We start from the raw sequence: 24,820 nt of genomic DNA, 5'->3' as shown, positions 1-24,820 counted from the left end.
CAACATTTCCTTCCTCACTTCTTTGTAATCCAAAGCCTTGAATCATAGAAATCAGGTGCAGGGAAAATCTTATCAGGTGATTCCTCCTGCTGCTGGAGCCAAAGGTGGATTGTGCCCTGGGGTGTGTTCCCTAACGTTGTGCAGAACCTCCAGTGTTCCAAATGATGAAACTTCCATCACTGGGCCAGGAGGTGAGTCTGACACATGATAAATCATCCTGCCACCGAGGCTTCTGTAATGTTCTGCCTGAGCTGAGGAAGAGTTTTCTACTGTAAATTTCCTGCAGTCTACATAAGTCCTAGTCTCAATGTCTGATGGTTTCTTCTCCGCAGCTTTCCAGCCACATCCTCCTTCCACCCACGTGGGTTGTGGGACAGTGCCCAGCTCCTGGCAGTGGTGGGTGGTGATTTTGTTTTTCATTGTCTGTGTTGGTTATTTTGAAGATAACTCAGATTTGGCTCATTTTAGCCTCTGCATCCTGACTCAGCTGGAAGGAGGAGTTTCTAGCATGACTCCCTACATATCATCTGAAACTTTAAATGGAAGGATTTACTAGCTCAGTGCCTTGCTGGTCCTGTTTGAGAAGCATCTTCTGCTTTGACATGGCTGCAGTTTGGATGCAAATCATTCCCCTTCCCACTCGTTAGCACAGGCTGATGGTTGTAATTATATCTGTAATGTTAGAGACAGAGTCCAGTAGCTCCAGTTGGAGAGTCTTCCCTGAGTGACATTCCTTCAGAATGACTTGCCTTTTGGGCAACACAGTGTGGTTAAATATAAATATAAAAGTGTTTGAAGCCAGACAAGGGCTGTGCTCAGCTCTCCTGATGAAGTGGGAGGTGGGGTCCCTCTGTGTGAGACAGGGGGCCCTGACCCCACTGTCTGTTCACTTCCCTTCCTGCACCAGGGTTTGTATTTCCAGGAGTTATTTTTGGTCCCAGCTTGCATCAGTGCCCCTCCAGTTTATGTGAAAAGTGACCTTTGCCTGCATCCTCCTGCTCCTGTTCTCCCTCCCCCGAGAATACTCTGACAGGAGTGTTCTGCATTCCCTGTCACTCTGGAGTAATCTAATAGCTGGAAAAGACAGAAAATGTAGAACTTTTCTACTTTGTCTCCACTGGCCACTGGCAGTTTTATTTGGTTACCCAGAATTTTTCTCATGGAACTGCTGCTCGTCAAGATCAGCCACATCATCCTCCTCCTGAGCTGCAGAAACAACTTTATTTGATTCAAAGTATGTGGAAAGATAAAACTTGAAAGTCAATTGACTTAAATGTGGAAAAAAAGGCAGCCTGGTTATTATGGCGTATGCTAAATTTTAATAGCATTTAGAAAGTGTTTTGTGGGGTAGAAAGAAGCAGCATACCCATCAAAGCTCAGCTGTGTTCTGGTTTATAGTGCAGAACACTTTGCTGCTGCCATCCAAAGGCTTTAAAATGTAATAAGGCTCAGTTGAACCCAAGGGTTCCAGGATCTCTGTGAGGGCAGACACACACAGAGAGTGGAATAAAAGGTTCCAGTGCAGAGCAGGTGGGATCAAGGCAGAGATGCTTTTAATGGAAAAGCCTCTTTGACTTTCTGTTTCGTAGAAAATTATCTACTAATGTGTACAACTACTTAACAAGTCCCATTTTTAAAAATTTCGAAGGCTTGGAGTATCTGTAATGCTATTTTGCTTCATCTGTTTAAAAAACCCACCACAGTTGCAGTAATGTACTAATCTATTTTTAAATATGCTGAAAAAATCAATGAGAAGCTGCAGTTCTTTGGTTAAAAAAGTAAACCCAGAGAGTGAGTTATGGCACCAGTTTGACATCCTGGTTGTTTTTTCTGACTTGAGCAAGCACTGTCACAGCTGATGCCTAGTTTTCATCTGTAATTTTGTTTTTCACTGTATTTCTTTTGTAGAGATTCTGGGCTTTCTTGTACAGATTTATAGGCCTTTCATCTTTATACACTAATATGTTGTTATGCACTTTCTGCAAACTCCTGCAGAGAATGAAGCCTGTTAGTCTCTCCCTGGGCTCATCAGGTCTTCTGTCCTGTTCCTGAATGCATGGCTTTCTGGGAATTCTACCAGAATGGCTTTCTGGGAATTCCCCTGTCACTGCCCCCATCGTGGTTCTCACTGGGAAGTGGCTGTCAACCACTTGGGTGCTTTCCTTTTTTAATTTGGGCGAAGATGCAGATGGCAGATACCTGGGGAGTGGAATAAAGAGGTTACACAGCCAGCAGTGCCAGGAATTTCAAGTAAAAATGGTGAACAGTGGAACATGTTGACTGGCATCAACAGAATGAGATGCTAGAGATGAGATACACTGGTGTGTTTGTTGCAGCATCATTCATTAAAATGTAAATTATAATTGTGTAGATAAATCATATTTCTCATAGATCTCATTCTCTCTGCCAGCAGAATAGCTACAGCGTGGAAGGTTGTTTAGGATTTTGGATAATGCCTTCAGGTGTTCCTCATGTCTTGTGCAAAAGCCTTTGGTGGCTGTCAGGAACAGGAACTGAGGCTAAACTGGGATGGATCCAGTCTGGTAATGGCTCTGTTTCATGTCTGCAAGTGGATAATTCACCCAGATTAAATACAGAATGCATTTCTGTGAATATTTCTTTACCAATGCATTCTAAGGATCCTCCCTCACACACAGGAGTGGCTGAGGGGGAGACACCAGAAGAGCTGCTTGTCCTTCAGCTTCTCTGGGGTCTGGCTGGGATAACCTGTGCATGGTGAGGAGCAGAATTAATCCTCAGCTCTGAGCAGCAAGGCTGCCTTTGTTAAAGCCAGCTGTGAAGCACATCTCCTGCAGCTGTACCAATGCCCCATCAATAGTGTGGTGGCTCATTGCCTTGGCCCCGGCGCGTGCAATCTCCATTATTTGCACTGCTGGTAAAGGCAGCGTTTCCAGCAGATCTGCACTACTCCATTTAGCTGGGAACAATGATTTATTCCCCCCTTGCCATCGGACATCCTCTGCTTCCCCAGCTAATAACGAGCCTGGCTGTGAGGAGGGACACAGGAGAGATGGCTCTGCTGTGAGGAGGGGATGGAAAGGATGCTCTGCTCTGAGGAGGGGACAGAAGGGATGCTCTGCTCTGAGGAGGGGATGGAAGGGATGCTCTGCTGCAAGGAGGGACACAGGAAGGATGGCTGTGCTGTGAGGAGAGGCAGATGTTGGTCAGACAGGCTCCCACTCCCCGTTGGAGGGTGTTAAAACAGGAATGTTCCTCACAGCCACAGTTCCTGACAGTGAGTTATCAGCTGCCATGGCTAAAGCAGGCTGGATTTCTGAGCAGTCTGACACCCTGAACAGGGACAGAGCTGTGGGTGCGAGATCCTGTCTCAGTGCTAGTGTTTGGGGCCACATAACCCTTCTTCCTTCCTTTTCCTTTTCCTTTTCCTTTTCCTTTTCCTTTTCCTTTTCCTTTTCCTTTTCCTTTTCCTTTTCCTTTTCCTTTTCCTCTTCACGCAGATGAGAGAGCCAGTGACGTGCTGGCAGGTGAGCACAGGGACATTTTGTGGCTTTCCTTCTTGTTGAGGTGTAGAGATGACATTCAATTTCAATTAAATCTGACTCAGCACTTTGGCATTTAGAGTAACCTGGTGAGAAGAAGGGCAGACTGTTGGTCAGTCACTGGGCAGGGCACAGGGCAGTTGCAGGGCAGCTTTTCCAGCTCTCAGGAATCCCTGAGTGTCTGCTGCTGGTGGCAGAAGGAACAGATCCAGGAAACCTCTTACTGCTGGGTGTCTGTGCCTTTGTGACTCCCCCCAGCAAGCTCACCTGTGGGTGATGGGTGAAGTGCCTGCACATGGTCAGGGGTGAGGGCAGAGGCTGATCTGCACCTTTTGCTGTGAGGTACCAGCTCATGTGTGATGGATGGGTGCAAGGAGAATCCATATCCCAGGAAAAGGACAGGGAAGGGCATCCTTGCTGTGCCACTTGAGCTGTTTCCAGTGTGACAGAGCCAGGCAGTTGCTCCTCAGGCAGAGGAGGGGATCTGTGGGTATCCCTGTCCAGCTGTTCTGCAGGAACCTTCACCAGCCACGTGTCCCTGCTGTTATTTAGTGCTGACACAGCAGCAGCTGGGTTCCACAGCTGCCTGCACCTGTGGGCTGAGCTATCATCCATTTCAAAGCCTGAGCTTTTCCAGGGTCATCCCTTCCCGGGGTGCAGCCTTGTCTCCTGAAGCTCACAATTCAATTACAGGTACCAGTTGACCATTGCTTTCAAGATCTGTCTCCTAGACAGCTTTTAATCCATTAAATGTGGGTGTGTTTTTAACATTCAAATGCTGTTTGGTACAGAGTCAAATGCCATACAGAATTTTAAGTGCCTTCCAAATATGTGGCTTTTGTCAACCAGCATTTGAACCTCCTGAAGGAATGAAATCAGGTTTGCTTGACAAGAGCTATTTCCCATGGAACCAAGTTGGTGAGCATTAAATGCATTAAAATATCCTTTGATTCCTTATTAATTGAATCTCATATCAGTTTTTCCACTGCTTTGCCCAGAATTGATGTTAGACCAGTCAGCCCAATGTGAAAGAATGAAGGGTTCATTCTGCTTGACCTTTTTTGGTATTGATTAAGAGAGAAATTATACAGAACTTGCCTGTTACATCCTGCAAATGATCAACATGTGCATTGTTGCCTCTGTGTTTGAAATAAAAGTCTGTAAAATGGGGTAGGTGACAAAACCTGGGCATGACTGGAATGAGTGGCTGGGATGCTGGGTCCCTGGGGGTGTGGGGGGAGTTGGTACTGAAAGGGGATTTGTGCTGGACCTGGTGGGGCACGTGTCAGCCAAATATGTCACGTACAGCAAGGCTGATAACACAGCTGTGGTTTCAACCTGGGTCATCAGGGGAACAAAAAGAGTGACAATTTTTTACTTTATCCAGTAATATAGTACAAGAAGCCAGCAGAGAAGCCTGCAAGTTTCCTTAATCCTGAAAAAAAACTGGAGTTTTTTTTTTTTTATTTAAACATTCTTGCTTCAAGCTTAAGAGTGTTCTTATTTGGGAATCTGTTTCCAGTTATTTGCAATGTGCTAATTACCCAGTGGCAGAACCTAAGTGGGTGTAAATTGTCATATCTCTGCTGACTTCAGTGGAACTGTGGCAATTTGCACTTCAGGAGGATCTGTTGCCTAGATTCTTGCCAAATTCGAAATCCCTTTGCTCTAACTCGGATGGGGAGCCTCGGGCTCGGGGGAATACAGAAGAAAACAAGCATTTTGCAGGGCTTAAAAAATCCTGCTCGTCTCATTGATTTGTTGGCGTTCCTGTTTGTTATTCAACCCGCCGCGGAACGTAATGGATACTTGAGCCATCTCGCTGATGAGGAAGGAATCCTGCATCCGATCGTTGCCTTGGAAACCACTGCGGCGCTTCCCACGCGGGCTCCCCGCGGCCCGGGGGTACCCGCGCTGATTCTGCTGGGAGCCGGCAGGGCACGCATAGCCCTCCTGGCATCAGCCTTTTGTCGCAGCCGCTGCCGTGACCCGCATGTGGCCAGCGCCTCCGAGCCAGCCCCAGTGTGCCTGGGGGTGGCCAAAACTCCTGCATCCCCAGTGGGTTGTCACATGGAGCATCCCTCCTTTCAGAGCCTCGGGTGTGTGTGTAAATCATTGGTGCATGTGAAAAAGGCCAATCGCTTGTTTTTTAAAAATTTAAAAATTTAATAGTAATAAAATGGTTGTAAAAATAGTAGTAGTAATATATAATTAATATATAATAGTAATATACAAAATATTATATATAGTAGTATATATAAAATATTGTATAGTATTATATAATATATATACTATATTATATAATATGTACTATATTATACATATATAAAATATATGTAAATATATAAAAATATAGATATATAAATATATAATAGTAATATCTAATATATAATATATATACTATTTTATATATAGTATATATATAGTATAGATACTATATATATATACACACACATATACTATACTGTAATATATACTATATTTATATATACTTATATATATATATATATATATATATATAAAAAATAGTAATTTGGACAATTTGGATTAGGACAATACAAGACAATAGAAACAAAGAGTTAAGGATAGTCCAGGTACCTCTTTCTGGGCAACATAAGCCCGAAAAAGGACCCACGTTAACAGAGGATTAACCCTTAAAAGCAACGGCCTGTTGCATATTCATACACCTCATACCTGATGCATAAATTCCATTCAAACACAGGATTCTGTCTGGGCAGTGTCAGCTTCTTCCTCTGAATCCTGACAGTGTTTTCAGAGCTGAGCAAGGCAGGCAGAAATTAGTTTCTTCTGATTATGGAGCAATAAATTCTCTTTTTCTGAAAGATTCAGGTGTCCTGTGGCTGCTGTCTCGGTGGGAGCACCTCATTCCTTTCTTAAAAAAAATCTCACATATAGTTTCTATTTTAACATTATGTTATAACTTAAACTATATTTAACACACTAATTAAAAAATTGAATACAGCATAACTTTCTAACGTAACACATATAATATTAGTTTTAATATTTGCAAAAAGCCAATCATAAAATACGTATTTTTCACAGTGGGGGATTCCAGGCAGCAGGGCATAAATACAGATCTTGTTGGCCATTGAGCATCCTGACAGTTCCTCATGTAATGGGATTAATTGATTAATCCTAATGTGGTATTTTCTGAGACCCCCGACGTAGGGAGGAAATGATGAATCTGACTCCATGTTCTTAGAAGGCTAATTTATTATTTTATGATATTATATTATATAAAAGAATGCTATAATAAAACTATACTAAAGAATAGAGAAAGGATGCAGACAGAAGGCTAAAAGATACTAATGAAAACTTGTGACTCCTTCCAGAGTCCTGACACAGTTTGGCCCTGACTGGCCAATAAGCCAAAACAATTTACGTGTTGGATAAACAATCTCCAAACCACATTCCAAAGCAGCAAAACAGAGGAGAAGCAAATAAGATAATATTATTTTCCTTTTTCTCTGAGGCTTCTCAGCTTTCCAGGAGAAGAATCCTGGGCAAGGAGATTTTTCCAGAAAATATGATCATGACATCCTGATATAGAAGATTCATGCTCTTATCTCCCTCCCCATCTTTTTCAGCTCTTGGAAGACAACAGAAGTGGCTCTTGCATGGATTGAGCCATGGAGAAGGTGATGATGATGGCAGAGCCTTGAAGGTGTCAGTGTTTGGCATTTGTTTGAGTCAGTGGTTCAGGTGATGCAGCCCCTTCTGTATCTCTTTTACTGCCTGCACGTACGTGGCAGAGAGCTTAATAACCCTCCAGCGAACGGGCTGACCTTCTTAAAGGAGATAAATCCACAGGCATTGAGAGATTTTTCCAGAATCTTATTTATAGACCATCTGCTTGTATGTCTTATCCCTTTTCCCCTTCAGGGGAATTTGAAGACTGTGAGACCCCGTTTCCAGCTGGAAGGGGGCAGAGGCTGGGGTGTGGGAAGCAGAGTGGGCTGCAGAGGTGACCTCTTGGCAGCAGCCTTGCATTGACCCTGCCTGCCCATCCCCTGTTTATGGACTACCAAATGTTAAGGTAAATACAAGCATTGATTTCATAAACAGATGTAATGGACCAGGTAGCAGATTTTTATGTACTTTGGGCCTAATTCATTAACATTTTGCCTGTATAGGCGTATCATTATCTTTATGTGGCTCCTCTGGTTGGCCATATGGGTTTGTTGGCTGCATAGTATTTTTCAGCAAGGATACAGCAAACTTGCCATCTGGGTGATGTTTGCCTGACTACTTGAAATAGTTTGGGGTTGTTTTTTTTTTTAAATATGGATGTGAGAAGTCTCTGTTTTCCAGGATTTTACCGTGGGTTGTGCACAGTTTGCCCCCCTCAGTGCTGATCCTCAGGGTGCTCTGAACAACTTCTCCCTGCCAGGCAGAGTTACCTCTGTCCTGTTTTGTGCTCAGCTCTGCAGATACTGGGGGAGGTAGCCAGGGAGCTCATGGAAAAAAAAAACCAACAAACTTGTTTCTTTGCAAACACAGTTGATATTCCAATAATACAGGTGTATTTTATTGCACCTCTCCTGAATTGGTGCATTCCATAAAGTTGATTTATGGATGCAGAGATGACAGCAACTGAACTGCAGGAGCCATTGGTATGGGGGGGATGTACTGGGGAATGGCTCAGCTGTGGAGCTGGGATGATGTTTCTCGTGCTGGGGAATTGTCACCTGGCAGGTTGTTTCCCAGGAAGGGGAGGACGTGCCTGCTCTTGGTGACAGGACACAGTGTGGCCAGTGAGCATCACAGCTCTGCTCAGCGTGGCTCTCCTTGCCTCACTGGTAGGAAAGGAGGGAATGCACAATACCATATTGCTGAGCAGCATCTGGAAAACTGCCCTTAGACATTGCATTCCTCTTTGTAACCTTTGTAAAAATACTATTTCCCATTGCTAGCTGGGTTTTATAATGTCAGTATCCTGAGCTCTGCCTCCCAGTGTTGCATTTGGTGCTGCCTTCTCTGTCCCCTGAAGCACATTTGCTTTCTAAGTGGGCTTTCAAAAATAGTTTTCAAAAAAAAAAATTCTTGGTAGACTTTGCTGTTGGCAGGGGAATAAGTTTTCATCACAGTCTGGAGCAAAATGCACAGCAGATCTGGAAGTGAAATTCACCTTTAGCACTCCAGGTTGTTCTGGCTCTGACAGAAAGCCATTGTGGTGGATCATGATCTGCAGAGATTCCTCTCCTTTGGGACTCTCCCATGCACAGAGCCATTGCACTGGTGGTTAATGCAGTGCTGTGGGGCAGCCAGCTGCACCAGTGCTCCAGCTCCTGTCTCCAGACCTTCCCTCCTCCTCAGGAAACACGAGTCCCCTACTATTCATTTTCCAGATTTTATCCCACCTAGTGCTTCCCTCTCACCTGGCTTTTCCTCTGTGAAGTGCACAATTCAGCAGCTGCATTTAGATTATGGGAGTGATTGCCCCAAAATATGTGCAGCCCAAATGTGCAGTTCCTGCTCAGTGTTGTACCCTCAGTAAATGCAGCAGATCTGCAGTCAGATCCTACAGTGCCACTGGCAGGGATGGGATTCACTGGAGTTGTTCTGGAATTTAGGGAAACTAACACAAATAATGTGTAACACTCTTAGCTGGAATACCAAGTCCTTGCATCTTATATTTTGACATGTCTATTATGTGTATGCAAATTCAGTCCTTTCTGCAGAATTTCCTTGGAGATAAATGTTTTATTAGTTAAGGAAGAGGACACAATATGTTAATGGAAGATAATGAACACGTAGCTTGTGACTGGGAATACAGCAATGAGAGAGATTAGCTTTTACATCACTTTTATTCTTGGAGGTGTGTTCTAATTTCCCTCTGCCCAGCCTGGGGATGTCCTGCTTGCAGGCCAGGTAAGGCCATGCTCAGTTAAATTTCCTGTGTTTACCAACATTTTGCACACTGGAGGGTCTTTCCAGCTAAAATTGATCTCTCACCAGTTGATTTAGGGTGGCTTGCACACACTGTTGAATGTTATTTGGAGTTCCTTAACCTCAGACAGCATGTGCTAATGGCTCTTATGGCATGTGCAGTCCTTTGGGTGCTTCAGAGAGGGAATAACAGCAGCAGTGGGGCACTGTGGGGCCATGAGCAAGGTGGCACTGTGTCATTTACAACTCTATGTAGAATGGAGGAGTGCAGTGTTCAGGGGACACTGGTGCAGAGCAGAACAGAAAACGACAGGTTGGATCAGGAAAATGGGCTGTTTTATGAGAAGAACTAAAAAGCTTGTTTAATCTGGCAAAACCAGGGCTGGGAAGTGATGGAATTGTTCCATCTACAAATGTCAAAGAAATAAAGTAGGGAGGTGAAAATCACGTAAAACGAGGGCTGGCATTTGCACAGGAATGACCAGAGCAGGAGTGGCTGCAGGTAAATGCACATTCAACACTTGAGTCTCTGTGCAAGTCAGGTGCCAGCTGCAGGGCTCATAAGGACAGAAGCAGGGGGATGGCACAGAGGATGCCCATGGTGTTCACACATGAGAGTGCTGGGCTTGATGCTCAGGAGCTGTTGGTGCTGCTGAACACCACAGCAGGGCCTCTCTGGGCAGGAAAGGTCCCTTTTCTTCTACTGTATTTTTTTCCCCTCCTCTTCAGAATATAATTTTTTTTTTTTGTTATGTGTTAGGATGGGCTGAAATGTTATTTTAGTTTAAACCTTGTGGCAGAATCACTATAGGACCCTGGAAAAGCCCCACCCATTGTGAAGTAGCACGTTATGTACTCAGGAGACTCCAAACAGCACCGTGCTGTGTGAATACCTGTCTGCATTATTCTCCAAAGGACTCCATTTCACATGCTGCTGCTGTCATCATGATGAATCGTTTCACGTACAGCTTTGGGATGATGACTTCTAAATTTAGGGCTTGGCTTCATGGAGCCTCCCTGGCTGTGGGTGTATGACAAAGAGCAGTTCTGCTCGTGGGTGCCAGCAGCAGAGCTGGATGGCTGGCACTGCCATGTGCTCGTCCCCCTCACACAGCTGAGCTTTGGCTCGTGTTGAAATAAACACTGAGCAGTTGTATAAACGGGGAGAACCCATACTTCACTGGCAAGCCTGATCTTGCAAAGTCAGCACCTTCAGCAACTGAAAATGCCTCTTTTTGTATGGTAGGAGAAAGGAGGATGATGAGGATGATCACAACAAAACACACAACCTGCAGAAAGAGGCACTTTCCTAAAGCTGCCTGTGCCCTTGTGCAAGCACAGGTCTTTAGGTGGGTTGCATGTGCTTGGAAAGTTTTAATGGCCTGAGGACCCTCCAAATACTTTGTTTCCTTGCACCATTTTTTGTGTGCCTTAAAGTTACCTGAGAGGAGTTTTACAATTCAAACTGGGTTTGTGCTGTTGGCAGTAGTAGTAATGGAATTAATAATTAAGTTTTTGTGGAACTAATAATCACGTATTAATAGAATTTCCATTTGCAGAGTGCATTACACCTGCTCTGTAATTAATTGCATACCTGTACTGGCACTGAGCTGTATCAGAGGTGCCACAGTGAGATCATTAGAGGAGTGCATCAGTTTTTAGGGGCTGTGTTTCACTCTTGTTTGCTGGAGCAGCCAGTTTGGTGCAGAACTCATTTAAGTCTATGCATCTTCCCAGTTGCTCATGCTCTTGCTGCTTTTCTGCTGCATTTTTTCCCTTCATTCTATGTGTACATCCACTCGTTCAGTGTCTGGGTGATGCTGAGGATGGTTCCTCTGAGCTCCTCTGTTTGTTAGTTTTTAAATCTCACTCGTAGATGTATTTACTGACAAGGTAAACAGCAAAGTTACCAGGTTCCTGTGGAGTGCACCTTCATTTACTTTAGGTAGTAGAACCTGAAGAAGGTTGTTTCAGTGGCAGAAAATGAGGCCTCTGGTCCACCAAACATCAAGTGGGATGACGCTATGTGCCAAGCCTGGAGTTGTAGCAGCTCTCCTGACACACAGGGAGGTGAGTGCTGCCCCATGCAGCACTGGCAGCCACAGACCAGAGATCCCTTCCCACGCAGGATTTGGCTGCTTTCTCCTCTATAGTCACAAAACTGTTTCAATATTTCGTAAGAAGTCTGTCCACTTAGAACAAAGTAATTGATACAAGCAATTTCAGCCCCCTTTAATATAACAGATCTCAAGTGTGAAACCTCCTTACTTAATGATCAGCATAAAATAAAAGTCCTTTTTTAATGTTAGTTCTCAGTTAATTTTACAGTTCGGTTGCAGTGAAAATATCGTTAAACAGGGTAGCATTAAACTTTATCCTCACTGGGTTCCCCCGCTCTGCAAGGGAGAGGTGAGTTGGTGTCTTGACAGTCACAATCCAGCTTAGCCTGAGTCCATCCCTCTCTTTTCCTTGACGTCATTAGAGAGACACCTTTTTATTACAAACTCAACTTGCAAGCCAACCTTGACAGAAAGCGACGATATTTTCACATTATAAAGCCCACTCCGGCATGCTGAAGCGGCATCCCTCACATTAAACAGGTAAAGGCTAATTCCTGAGGGGTGCACACTGAATTTAAACACCAGCAAGGTTTGAAGGTCACCTTTGCTAGCACTACGTTCAGCTGTCCTGTTTATTCCAGCTCAGAGCTGGCACGAGCCCTCGGTGCTGGTCCGAAGGCTGTGCGGGCTCAGAGGAGGAGGAGGATGAGTGAGCTGCCGGGAGGAAGCACCCGCAGCGCCTCAGCAGTGGTTCCCACCCGCCTGCAAGGAGTTTTGAAGGGTAGGGAGTGCAGCTTTGTGCTGCTGACAAAGGACGGGATGTGGTTTCAGCTTCTCCTCCCACTGCCTTCCTGTCCTTCCATTAAGTGCAGCTTTGATTGATTCTGTAGTGAGCAGGCAGGAGCGTGCTTCCTTACCCCAGGCAAGGTTCCTAAACCCACACATTTGCTCTTTCTAAACCCAAACCAGGTTCTAAGCTAGACTGCATCAAAATGCAACATTGCCAGGTTCCTAAACTGACACATTTGCTCTTTTAAACCCAAACCAGACTGCATCAAAATGCAACATTGCCAGGTTCCTAAACAGACACATTTGCTCTTTCTAAATCCAAACCAGGCTCTCAGCTAGACTGCATCAAAATGCAACATTGCCAGGTTCCTAAACCGACATCATAAACCCAAACCAGACTGCATCAAATTGCAACATTGCCAGGTTCCCAAACCAACACATTTGCTCTTTCTAAACCCAAACCAGACTGCATCAAAATGCAACTCTGCCAGCGATGAGCTTGGAAAAGTAAGGGCAGAAGGGCATTTTTTTAATTTAAAAGAGGGTTAATGCTGGAAAAGAAAATAAAATGAGGAAAGAAACTCTTGTTTGCTTGAACTGCGTGAGATGCAGTTGTTAGAGAAAGAAACATGAAATATTCTCTGGTAATTTGGGGAAATACAGGGGTTCTGGGAGTCAAAAAGTCCAGCTTCAATCCTCTTTACAGAGCCATCATCCATGAGCTCCTTTCAGGGGCAGGTTTCTTCTGCAGGATTGTCTTTGTATTCGTTTCAGACTCTTTATCCAATTCAATTAAACATCCCTTTGAGATCTGTGTGTGGCATAGAGAAGTTCTGTCAAAAAGGAGCCTCTCAGTCCTAAGGGTAAACTTTCAACCAGAAGCAGCATTTGCTGTTGGTGAATTTGAAGGGACTGAAGGTTTTTAAATGTGTTTGTCTGTGCTCCTGGTCCAACTTGGAACCTGTTGGCTGTGGGGGTTTGTGACAATTGGGATTCTTGGGCATCGTCTGAGTTGCCCTTCAGCACATGGGTAGGACCCAGTGTTTTGGGATAGACTGAGTAATTTCTCTGTGGAATTTGCACTGTACTGGGCCATGGTGGTGACAGAGCTGCTGATGGTGCCTGGGAGAACAGCCCTGTCCTTCTCCCTGCCTGCTCTCACCTTAACGAGTCGATGTCTTCATTATCCGCCCTGCTGGTAATCTGCTGCTGATGAAGATTAATAGGGAAAATATTTTCTAAACACTTCTGTCTGCGTTTTCATTAATCTGTGCTTGGAAAATTAATCTTGTGGAGTGACCTGCAAAAGGTGTTAATTGCCATTTCAGAGGAGGATTTATCAAAAGTTTGAGGAGGTGCTGCAGCCACTGCACAGCAGTGGCAGGAGTCCCAGAGGGACTGTCCCTGTCCTTCAGACCCCAGAGCTTAATGCAAGTAAAACCAGTTGTTTTCAAAAGCTCTTTGGGGCAAAGTGCAGCCTTGGCTCTGGTGAGAGCTGAATTCCTACCCTTTCAGGTTAGCATGGAATTTGAGAAGGAATAGGTAAATAATTTAATTAATGTCCATCCTTAATACTATATCGTTATTTTTGAAGACTGCACAGATAAGGAAGTTTTGAAGGGTTTGTGTTTTTTTACAGCTACCAATTATGAAATTTGGCATGAAAATGTAGCTGTGTGTTACATGAGTGGCTTCAGTGTGATGATGATTTATTGTCCACTTTTCCTTATGAAAGCCACTTGGTAAATTCCTTGTGATTTGTAAACCTACATGCAGCGTATTGGATGGAGATGATGGATTGTGTGGCCGAGGGAACAGATTTCTGCCTGCCCGTGGGACTCATTTCTAATGACAGTTTTGTGGTGTCAGTGGGAGGTTGGGAAGCAAGCAGCCTAGAATTTTCTGTTTTCTTCTGCTTTTCCTTGAATCTTCAGCTCGGTTTCAGTGACAAGAGAAAATCTTGCTGTTCAGTTTTGTGCTGCAGCCAGTGCTCAGTCTCAGCAAAGCATTTTCTCTTGGCAGTGAATGAGCACATGGGTGTCTGTCTGCACCTTTATCTCAAATGCTGAAAAGCTTCTGCTTACGAAAAAGAAACAAACACTGTTTAAATTGGCATGTGTCACTGTGAATCTTCTTGTGATTTGTCAGCACTGTGAACTTCTGGACACTGTGAGTTACCCATGAGAGCACTGATCTCCTTTTGAGCTGGATTCAGACAGTGAACATTTTACAAAGTGTTTCAAGTTTCCATGTGTGGGTCCAGGTTTTTTAAGAGTGGACTCCTTTCAAGGGATGGCATTTCACCATTTCAGTCTTGAGAAGAGCTGAAATAGTCATTTCATATTCAAATGGCATTTCAGTTCTTGCTCAGCACCATTCTCCAGCAGTTCTCTTTCCTGAGCCAGCTGTGTCCTTCTCTGCAGAAGGACAGAGGGTTTCCAGGATGCTGTTTTCTGCAGGAGCAGGGGACAGGGCTCAGAGCCACTGTTCCACACCCCAAACACACCCCTGCTGTTTTGAAGGAAAACCATCTTTTCTGTTGACATCAGCAAAGCTGCACTTTGTACTTGCAGTTAAGGAAAAAATTGTTTGGGTTGAGCAAAATGCTGCCGTGCCACTGCCAGTAAAACACCCGGAAACCAGGAGGATGGAGAGAACAGACCTGATGACAAAAAGCATGGAATTGTCTCTTACAAGTCTCATGATCTTTTCTAATCACTGTCAGCCTTGAAGAAATGTTGTGAATGCTCTAATTGGCTGTGATGGGGAAGACAGAAGATTCCCTCTGCGTGAGAAGAGGTGATGTACTAAAAATGATTCAGCGTTCTGTTTTGTCATATAGCTCATCAGCGCTGTCTTGCTTTTATTGAGAAAATATGCAGAAAGCACTTTAGAAGCAAAACTGTTGAACATACCAGCTAATCACTTGACTTTCATTTGTCAGTGCTCTGTGACTGCCAGGTCCCCTTCTCTGTGCAGAGGCTGTGGGATGGTGGCACCCTGCAGCTGGAGGAGGCTGTGCTGGAGCCAAGGCACTGCCCTGATGCCACCATCACTCACAGTGAGGCCTGGGTGACCTCAGTGATGCATTTGTGGGAGACTTTTCAACCGTCATGACCTGCCAAAGAACCTGCAATTCCACTCATGTCCTTTGTGAGCATTTTCAGCTTCTTAGCTAAAGAGTACAAAAGGTTGGAGGGGGACGTGTGAGATCCCATTAAGATTCATTTGTGTGAAGCCTTGCATCTAACTAATCTTCAAAGCCCCCCAGGTCTGTTAGTAGATGCTGGTGCCAAGTCAGTTACAGTGCAAGTCAATCCCTTTGGGTCAGTTTGTGTGCAGGAGAAGTGGCAGTGACATCCCAAGGGCTGCACCTTCACAGTGGTGTCTGGGGAGCTGCAGGAGCAGGCTCCTGGCACAGTGAGCCCCAGGGTCTCAGGGCCAGGTGCTGCCTGGTGTTCTGTACATGGCAGGACTCCAGGTGTTTCTTGGAGGACAGTCCACTCAGAGGAGTGCAGGGACAGCTCTTGGCAGGGCAGCCCTGTAGCCCTTCTGCCCCAGGTGGAGTGACCCAAAAGGAAGGAGGAGTGGGATGCTCCAGACCCAGGGTCCATGATGCCACTGCCTCCTAGTCCCACTCCTGAAAGAATGCAAATAACTTGTTGGCAGTGTGTAGACAGATCCTCTTTGGACAGCTGCACTTTGAATAGAAATCACTATTATTTTACAAGAAGAAAATTTGCTCTTAGCTTTCTGTCTCTGTTTCTACCCTCCAGAATGTCTCAGGGCATATGGGAGATATTTGCTTTTGTATTTAGAGTTGTGTTTTCCTTCCTCAACTGTTCAAGTTACTTAAGTGTTAAATAGCCCTGAAGAACTCTTCAGAAGGCAAAGTCACAGTGATTGTGTCACTTCAGGTAAATCCCAATGATAATGTCACCTCAGGTGGGCACCAGGAAGGGCTCTGAGGTTCAGACACTTCATATGGAGAGTACCCCCATTTTGTGTATCAGACCCCTTCCAATGTTCATTATCTGTCATGAAAATGAGCTTTCCCTTCTCTGATAAAAAATTAATGCAAGTAAAATGTTGACCTTTTCACTGCTTATTGAACATCAGAAACACTCAGCTGTTTGCTGGTGGTGAACTTCAGTAAATTTTGGTGCCCTAGTCTTGAGAAATTGCTGCTTTTCTGTTTGGGTTTTTGAGACAGAAATGACATATTGATAAGTTGGTTGTAAGCTGTATAAACTTAGTATTTCTACAACAGCTTGTCCAGAAAGACATTCTTAAATGCTTCCTTCCTGTAGCTCCTGCCATTGCTTGTGAGCAATAGTGAGGCTGTAGGGATTTTAAATCAGAATGGGAAGATTTGGTATTGGCATACATAATAATTTGGTTTAGGTTGTGTAAATGCTTTTTAATAAAGGGATTCTCTGGAAGGAGGTTTGAAAGTCAGGTCCTTCTGAGTTTTGTATGCACTTGGGTTCAATTATCAGAATTCAGGAGCTACTGAAAACCTTAAATGGCTTCCTGAAATGGGAAGGGAAGCTTCCCATATCAGCTTCCACTGGAAGCTCCCTGTCTGGAGCACTCAGGCACTGCACAGCCCTGTGCTCTCAGCTCAGGCTGTGCAGAGCTGCAGTGGAACTGTGCCACCTTTGCAAAGAGCCTGAAGTCAGGGATGGACATGTGTTGCTCACTGAGCATTGAGCATTTACTGCTCTTAATTGTAAGCAAGTGGAGTAAAGAGAGCAGGGCCCAGAACCTGAGCTATTTGCAGTGTGGGATGTCTGCAGATAACTCCAAGGCTGATTTTGCCCAAGGGAGGCTGCCAAAAAAAGATCCCAGCGAAGGCTTCTTGTCCATTCCAGCACAAAATTAATCCAAGATAAAACTGCATGTATAATTAATAGCTCCCAAAAGTTCTCTTAGATATTAATATATCTCCTACAAGTTGGATTTGTTAGACTTGTCTTTATTTGCCTGTGTCAGACAGACCGTGAACATGTCAGACAAACATCCCTCACATGATCTGCTCATGCCCTGCATGCCCTGATCCAGATGTGGCTTGTTTCTATTGAGTGTCTGCAAAAATACCAAAAATACCATTTCCCCAGGGCACTGTCACATTTTTTTCTGGTTCCCTCATGCTGTGATGGTCTTTTTTCTTTCTCCAAAAGGAGAATCAGACAGATAATAACCAGGTTTCCCACTTGGGTGCAGTCTGCCCATGATGGCCACAGTGGAGGCAGCTGGGCTGGAGATGTGCTGCTGCTCTTGACACAGCCTTTCCTACCTTAGTCAAGTTTCCACCAAGAGCAGCTCAGTAATCCTTCTTTTGTGCAAAGTTTCCCCAGATGAAAAGGTATTTTGACCCCAACCAGTCTTCATTAGCCTCTGCCTGATCTGTTCAGTCTCAGCCCCCCAGCAGCTGAGGCAAGCAACACAGATGTTAATGGTTCAAACAGCTTTGTATCTGATTTTCCACTGATGTTGTAGGAGACATGATTAAAGCCTTCAAGTAAAGTTGCAGCTAAATCCTTGTTATAGCCCACCCCATTATTTTTTTGTTCTCCTATTAGGATTTTAGGCATTTCTTTGACATTTTTATTGCCAGATTAGGAGGAAAACGCTTGACTTGTTTGCAGTGCTCTCATTATATTGTCTTTCTAACATTTCTAAAAGAGAATAAATATAAAATACTTCTGTGTATTGTGTCATATTTCAGTGTGACATTAATACACTCCATGATTTTGCAGCTCACAGTTCTCCCCGTGTGGTGACAGTCAGGAAGCTCTTGCACAGGGTGGTGTGGGGTGACACAGGCTGAGGAGGCTGTGGGGGTTGATGGTGCTTAGGGACCCAGGTAATGCCTGTCCTGTGGGTTTTGTATCCCACCTGGGCATGTTGGTTTGGAACACAGGCCTGTGGAGTCAGAGCAGTCTCTTGTACAACTTTTCCTCCTAATAATTCACATCAGGGATGTTGGGAATGCTCTTCCCTTACCTGAAAGTACGGGAGCCTGGCTGTCATGTGGAGCATGTGTCACCCAGAATAAGAGCCTGAATGAGAGATGCAGGACTTCAGGCAGCTCTTCAAAATGCAGTTTATTGTATCCAAGATGTTACAGCAGTCCAGGGTCATGGGTGATGGAGCCTGTGCCTACAGCTCTCAGCTCCAGCTGCAGGCAGGCCTGGAGACCCTTTGGTTTTGGTTACAATGCATTCTATACTTTGCTGAGCATCTTAATACAGTAGAACCAATCTATACCTTAACTATTATCTATAGCCTATCATAACTACTATAATTACCATATTCATGTTGCTATTCTACAATCACTACAAGTTAGTACATTACAGTTTAAGCTAGAAGTTGTTTTTCAGTTTTCTTGCAGTGGAAAATTCTGAGACCTTTTTTCTACTTGCAACATTGGCAGGCTTGTTTGCCTGTGCTATCTTTCTGCTTGGTAAAAACATCTTCTTGTTTGAGGTGGGTTTATCCTTTGCTCTAAGGCAGAAAAAACCCCTTCTAACTAACATATTAGTCATCCAGTAAGACTGGCTCAGCAATTCTTTTCTTCTATATCAAAACTTGCTTCCATCTCTGTTTTATTCTCAGGTTCTACATTCAAAAATCTTTCTGCCAAGCGTACATATCTGTTAAACTTTCTTGTCAAACTTTCATCCTTCCCAACAACCCACATCTGCTCTCAGTGATGCCTTGCACACAGGTATCATCAGATGTCTGTTCTCAGTGATCCTTTGCACACAGGTATCATCAGATGTCTGTTCTCAGTGATCCTTTGCACACAGGTGTCATCAGATGCTCTGTTCACAGAGCTCCTGCTGCCCTGTTTGTACCCAGCTCCAAATGGGTCACCTCCCTCTGAGGTGAGTCCCTTTGAGTTGAGGTAGTGGAGGTGAATGTGGGAATCCTTCCCAGTGAGAATTCCCGTATCCTGCACACCTGGTTGAGCACAGCCTGTTTGGAGCTGTGTCACAGGGGTTTTTTGGGGTTTATCGTGTCATTCACAGTATCTGCAAGAGCAGCTACAGGTAGTGCTTACACTGTGTACCCTCTGTCCTACAAATCAGTGATTTCTGCTCAGCCTGGCTCCTACCCCTCACCTGAAACACCTCCCAGGTTTCCAGAAAACCCTGGAGATTATTCTGGAGTATTCAGGCTGGTGACACATGCAGGCTGTGAGAGTCTTTGAGGTACAGGAAAGCAATGGGCAGGACTAATGGGGAGTGGGATGCTGCAGGATGCCCAGGTGTGTTATCCTCATCAGCACCCTGCAGGGGGTTTTGTGATTGACAGGTTTTGGGTTCAGTTTGAGCAGCATGGGTAGCAGGGAGTGAGGTGAGTAGTAGGAAGCCTTTTGTGTCAGATGAGGAGGTGGATATTTCATTACTAATTGGCCATGACTGCTGGCCCTAGGAAAATTTTGAGCTCTTGGAAAGCTTGTAATCTGTTCAAGGATCCAGTGCACATTTCTGGCTCGAGCTGCTCATGAGGGAAAGTGATGATGTTTTCCTCCTACATCTCCCAACTTTGCCCCTATCCAGGCAGCATCCCTCCAGTACGCTTTTCACCCAGGCCAGGGTGATTAAGCACTTAAATTGATTAATCAAATTTCTTGTGATGAGAACTACTGTCATTCATTAATCTGAATGGGATTATAAATAAGAGCTGGCAGAGAAGGGAGACAAACATGTTGACAGATAGACCTGCTGCTTTGAATACAAATCACACCACTGCATCTGGAGGGTCTAAGCTCCTGGCAGCCTCGGGATAGAGCTTCCCTAAAGGTAAAATTAGGCTAAGATTAAAGTATCCCTGTATTAATAAAGAAATATGCATTTATGAAGAGGCAGGCACTGCAGTGGGGGTGTGGGGATGCATACCAATGATCCTGCAGTGGGCTGGGCAATGGGTGTTGCTGCCTGTGGAAGCATCAGTCCCCATGTACGCCGATTTCTGTCGTTAAGCCAATGTCATTAGAGGATTCATTTCTAACAGCGAGAAACTTGAAACCTTGCAATCCTTGCAGAGACTTCAGAACTCCACAACCCACGCAGGGTTTGAAAAAGAACCCATTAAACATTTAAATATTTCATTAAATATTGAACATTCCAAAAATTGCTTTCTAACGAGTCCCGAGGTAAACAGAACAATATTTGTTAACAAAAGCCACCAGAAGGGACAAGATCCTGCAATGTGTAACCTCTCCTCTCTTGATTAACCATCACAGGAGAGCCCTGGGCTCAAATCTAGGGACTCTTACCTGGGTATGGCTGGGTATGGGGGGTTTGAAATGTGTCAGGAGCAGAGCTGACAGGATTAAACCCAAAATGCCTGCACCAGGCTGAGCCCCTGCACAGCAGGCAGTGCCCAGGGCTGCACAGAGCTGAGCTGTGCTGCCACAGCTGAAAAGTGAAGGCTCAGGTTCTCTGGGTTTTGCAGCTGCCTGGAAATGTTAAGAATGTTTTTGGGATCTGCTGTCAGTACCAGGCACTCCTTGCCCAACCTGGCAAACTGTAAGCAATTGCTTAAATTCTGTTGACATCGATAAAAGGCGAACCTTGCCAGCAGCGTGTCTCAGCCCAGGCTGAGATCTGAGCACGTGGTTTTGTGCTTTGCTGAATCAAAGTTACTATTTATGAACGTCAGAGGAAAATCCAAACCTGTCTAATATCTGTGTTTCTCCAAGATGATGAGTGAGAAAACACGGTTAGCAGCGTTTTGGTTTTGATTTGCAGCAGTAATGGGAAATTTTGGATGCATTCCTATATTATGACACTCCTTAAGTCAAAATAAGAGCTCTGGTAGCAGCCTTGTGGCCCTGGGGATTCCCCAGGGTTCAGACGTGGTTTCCCCTCCCTGTTTGCTGCTTTAAAAAGCTGAACTGGGGCCAGTCTGGATGGGGGAATGTTGAGAATCTCCTGTTGCCTCTGTGAAAAACGCCAATCACTTGTTTTTAAAATTTTAAAAGTTTAATAGTAATGAAATTGTTATAAATGTAATAATATATAAATATAGATATAGATATATAATATATAATATATAATATATAATATATAATATATAATATATAATATATAATATATAATATATAATATATAATATATAATATAGTAATAAAATTGGAGTAATAAAAATTTGGACAATTAGGATTAGGACAATACGAGACAAAACCAAAAAGTTATGGACAGTCTGGGTATGTGTGCTGGTTACAGCAGGCAAGGGTGAGAGCAGAGTGTGGCTGGGCTCAGATACAGCCTCTGCTTCAGGAGGCTGTACCCTGTCATCAGGATGAGGAGAGGAACAAAGCCAACCCCTCTCATGGCTTTCCACGGAGGTTTGATCCATGGCAGCAGTGCTGCTGCTCCCTGATGGAGATTGGTGAGGAAGCTCTGGAATGATCAGTAATTACAGAGGGATGTCAGAACCCAGGAAATTCCTCTGGCTGCCCTGGAGGACTCCAGCCCCTGCCCAGGAGGCTCAGAGACCTTGGCACAGAGCCCCAGACCCCCGTGCCTTTGATTTAGCCCTTGGAAAAAACAATCACCAACCTTATATGAAGAATTACAAGCCACAAAAGTTTAAGTAGAATGATAGTGAATTTATCACAAAGTGAAAAATAGATTTTTTAGAGTTTTTAACATAGAAGTTCAAAGAGTAAGATAGAAGAATCTAAGCATATCCAGCCTTTCTCCTTCTTCTTCTTGTCCTCCATCTTCTGCTGTGATGTTGGCACTTTTGGATTGGTTTAGAGTAAAAGCTCACTGTCTAACATAGGTATTGGGAAGTAATTGTAAATATTGTACACATAGTTTTTAGTATAAAAAGGTAACACTGCCCCAGGAGCAAACAGAGTGCCTCTGACTGTCTTGCTGAGCACACCTCGGCTGAACAGCAGAAAAATATTTATAGATAAAATACAATAAACAACATTAAGACCGAGAACTGAAGAGTTCAAACTCCTTCTTCTGCTGCCGAGCTAAGAAAAAAAACTTTCTAACGCATCTCAAAGGCACTCTGAGCAGCTAAAAGTCCTGAGAGAGGGAGATCCCAGCAGCATGGGGATGTACCTGGGAGCTGAGCACGTGCTCCCAATCCCACCACGGAGCCAGGAGCAGAGGGCAGGGTCCTTGTCCCCCAGTAACCTGCACAGATCCTGCTCCTGGGGTGTTGAAAACTGAAGCCTTACCACCAGAAAATGACTCAAGTATATTTTAATAATGTACAGCCATAGGTCTTACGTGATTTGTTCTCTAAAGATTGATTTAGCTTCTTATTAAGGGAATTGGGAATTCAGTGTGAAAATCTGAACAAAATCTAGGCGGTTTTTAGGGTTTTTAAAATATCCACTAGTGGAACTCACCAGGGAGAAGAATTTCAAAGCCTGTCCAACCCTATCTTGAATTTTTGATTCTCCTGCTTTCTTATTTCCATTCCCAAGGTATGCTTGTTAAGAAAGAACACCTCAGCATTATTGTATTATTTTTAAATAAGCCACAATCACTTTAAGGAGCTCAGGATAAAAAAAATCCACTAATAATTTGATTTTATATTCCTCCCCCCCAGTTTTCAGAAGTTTGGTAATGCCAAGTGTGCACTGCATACAAATGGCAGGGCGGGCAGCTCTAATTGCACACAGAGAAGGCTTTTCCTCTTTAATTACCCCTGGAATTGCAAAGGGATGAGCTGCAGCAGAGCTGGCAGGGCCAGGCCCTCCAGCAGCAGTGTGGGGCTGCTCAGGAGGTGCCTGTAGCTGGTTCCTGGGGCAGGTGTGGGGGTTTCATCCTGGAGAGCTGCACAGGAGGGATCCCCATGGTGGCAGGACATGGTGTGTGCTCAGGGCATCCTTCAGGGTCATCCCCAGGGACCAGGACACACTCTCTGATGGGTGATAGGACCACAGGGCCACCACCATGGGCACGCACAGCATCCCCACAGCTGGGTGTCCCTTGGCTGGTGCTGCTCAGGGCTCCTCTGGGGTCAGTGTTCTCCACACAGCAGTCAATGAGCTGCTGAGGTGGTTTTCCTCCTCAGACTGCTCCAAAATGCCTTTTCTCTTCTCTTGGAGATTTTGTAAACTTAAAAGAGAATCATGAAAAAAAAAAAATGTTCTCCTCTGTCCAGCCCATTAATTCAGCCTGCTCAGGACAGAATTAACCTTGGCAAGCCTTGCAGAGGAGAGAGTCGTTCTAACCTTAAAAATCTGCTGATTAAAGCTGGTTTCTGGAATTCGATTTCACTTAATGCATTGGCTGAGTGCCCAGCCTGGCATTAACATCTCCACAGACACACAGGCCTCTGCAGCTTTTACCTTCCCACTAAAAAAGAATTAAAAAAAAAATAAAAGAAAACACAGCTAACGAAACTCCCTTTGCCTGTTTTGAGCAAGAATTTATTTTAAAGGCTGCTTTAGGTTTCTGCCCTGGTTGTGTGTCTGCTCTGGCTGGGCAGGGTGGTAATTCCACTCTCCTCATTAGGTACAGAGAGATTTTGAGCTGGTTGGTTGCTCAGCAGCCCTGGGCCATGGTCTGAGGTCTGAGTGCAGGAATATCCTACACCCACCTCCCCACAGCCCCCCTGTGCTGAGCTGCAGATTTTGTGTCACCCACAGAGCTTAACCCATTCATCCTGAAAATCCTCCAAAACAATGACACACAGATTTCCCAGGTTTCTATTTATATCCTCAACTTTTTCTTACACATTTTTACCCCCAAAATTAATGTCGTTTTTATTGCTGTCATCACTCATTTTTGTGTGCTGGGGTCTGTTTCACCCCTGCAGTGTTTCTCTGCTGCTGTGGTGCCTCTCTGTGCCTGTGGGGACGATCCCTTGCTCAGTGTGTGGGTCTCCTTCATCCCAGCTGCCCAGGTTAGGACATCCAGCCTCAAAACATCCATCCAGAGGGAAGACAAAAAAAAGAAAAGAAATATTTAAGAAATCCCTTCTGCATTCTGTGTGCTTTTTGAATTCTGTGAGCTGTTAGGATTTTTTTTAATGGTTTGCTGAAATGTTGAGAACCAGTTTCATGAAGGTGGGAGGCTTTTGTGTGATTCATTATTGACAGTTCTGGAATTATCTGTGAGACAGCTCCGGAGAGGGAGGGCAGAGCTCCTGCCTGCTGTGCCCCACGGGCTGCACAGAGCCCAGCCTTGGCTTTTGTTTTAATCAGGGCAAAGTTTCCATCGACTCCACAGCAAGCTGGGGTGGGAAGCAAGTCAGGGGGGCTGGAATAGATTGATCTATATCTCACAAGGTGGGCCCTGGCTGCTGTGAGGCTGCTCCAGCAGCTCCAGACCAGCTTTGCCATCCTCACTTGGGGAGCAGGTTGGACTGGGAGATGCTGCACCTCTCAAGCTGCTTTCTGGAGTTGGGGGGACCAGCTCTGAGTCAGCGGAACTGAACACTGCAGACTTTTCCATGCAGTGCCATGTGCAGGAGTCACTGTCAGGGCAGCTGTTCTCCAACCCTCGGGAGGGATTTAAATGTTAAGCTTTTCTTTGGATTATTTTCCGC

General features: G+C 44.7%; 1 protein-coding gene across 4 annotated transcripts in view; it reads left to right on the top strand.

Annotated features, from left to right (window-relative positions):
* The window catches only part of CAMTA1 (calmodulin binding transcription activator 1), a 248,199-nt gene that overhangs the window by 106,712 nt on the left and 116,667 nt on the right, over nt 1-24,820 (top strand). The window lies entirely within an intron of this gene.

Source organism: Camarhynchus parvulus, chromosome 21 (assembly GCF_901933205.1).
Source record: "Camarhynchus parvulus chromosome 21, STF_HiC, whole genome shotgun sequence".
NCBI lineage: Eukaryota > Metazoa > Chordata > Aves > Passeriformes > Thraupidae > Camarhynchus > Camarhynchus parvulus.
This window is presented reverse-complemented; position numbering and strand designations above follow the sequence as displayed.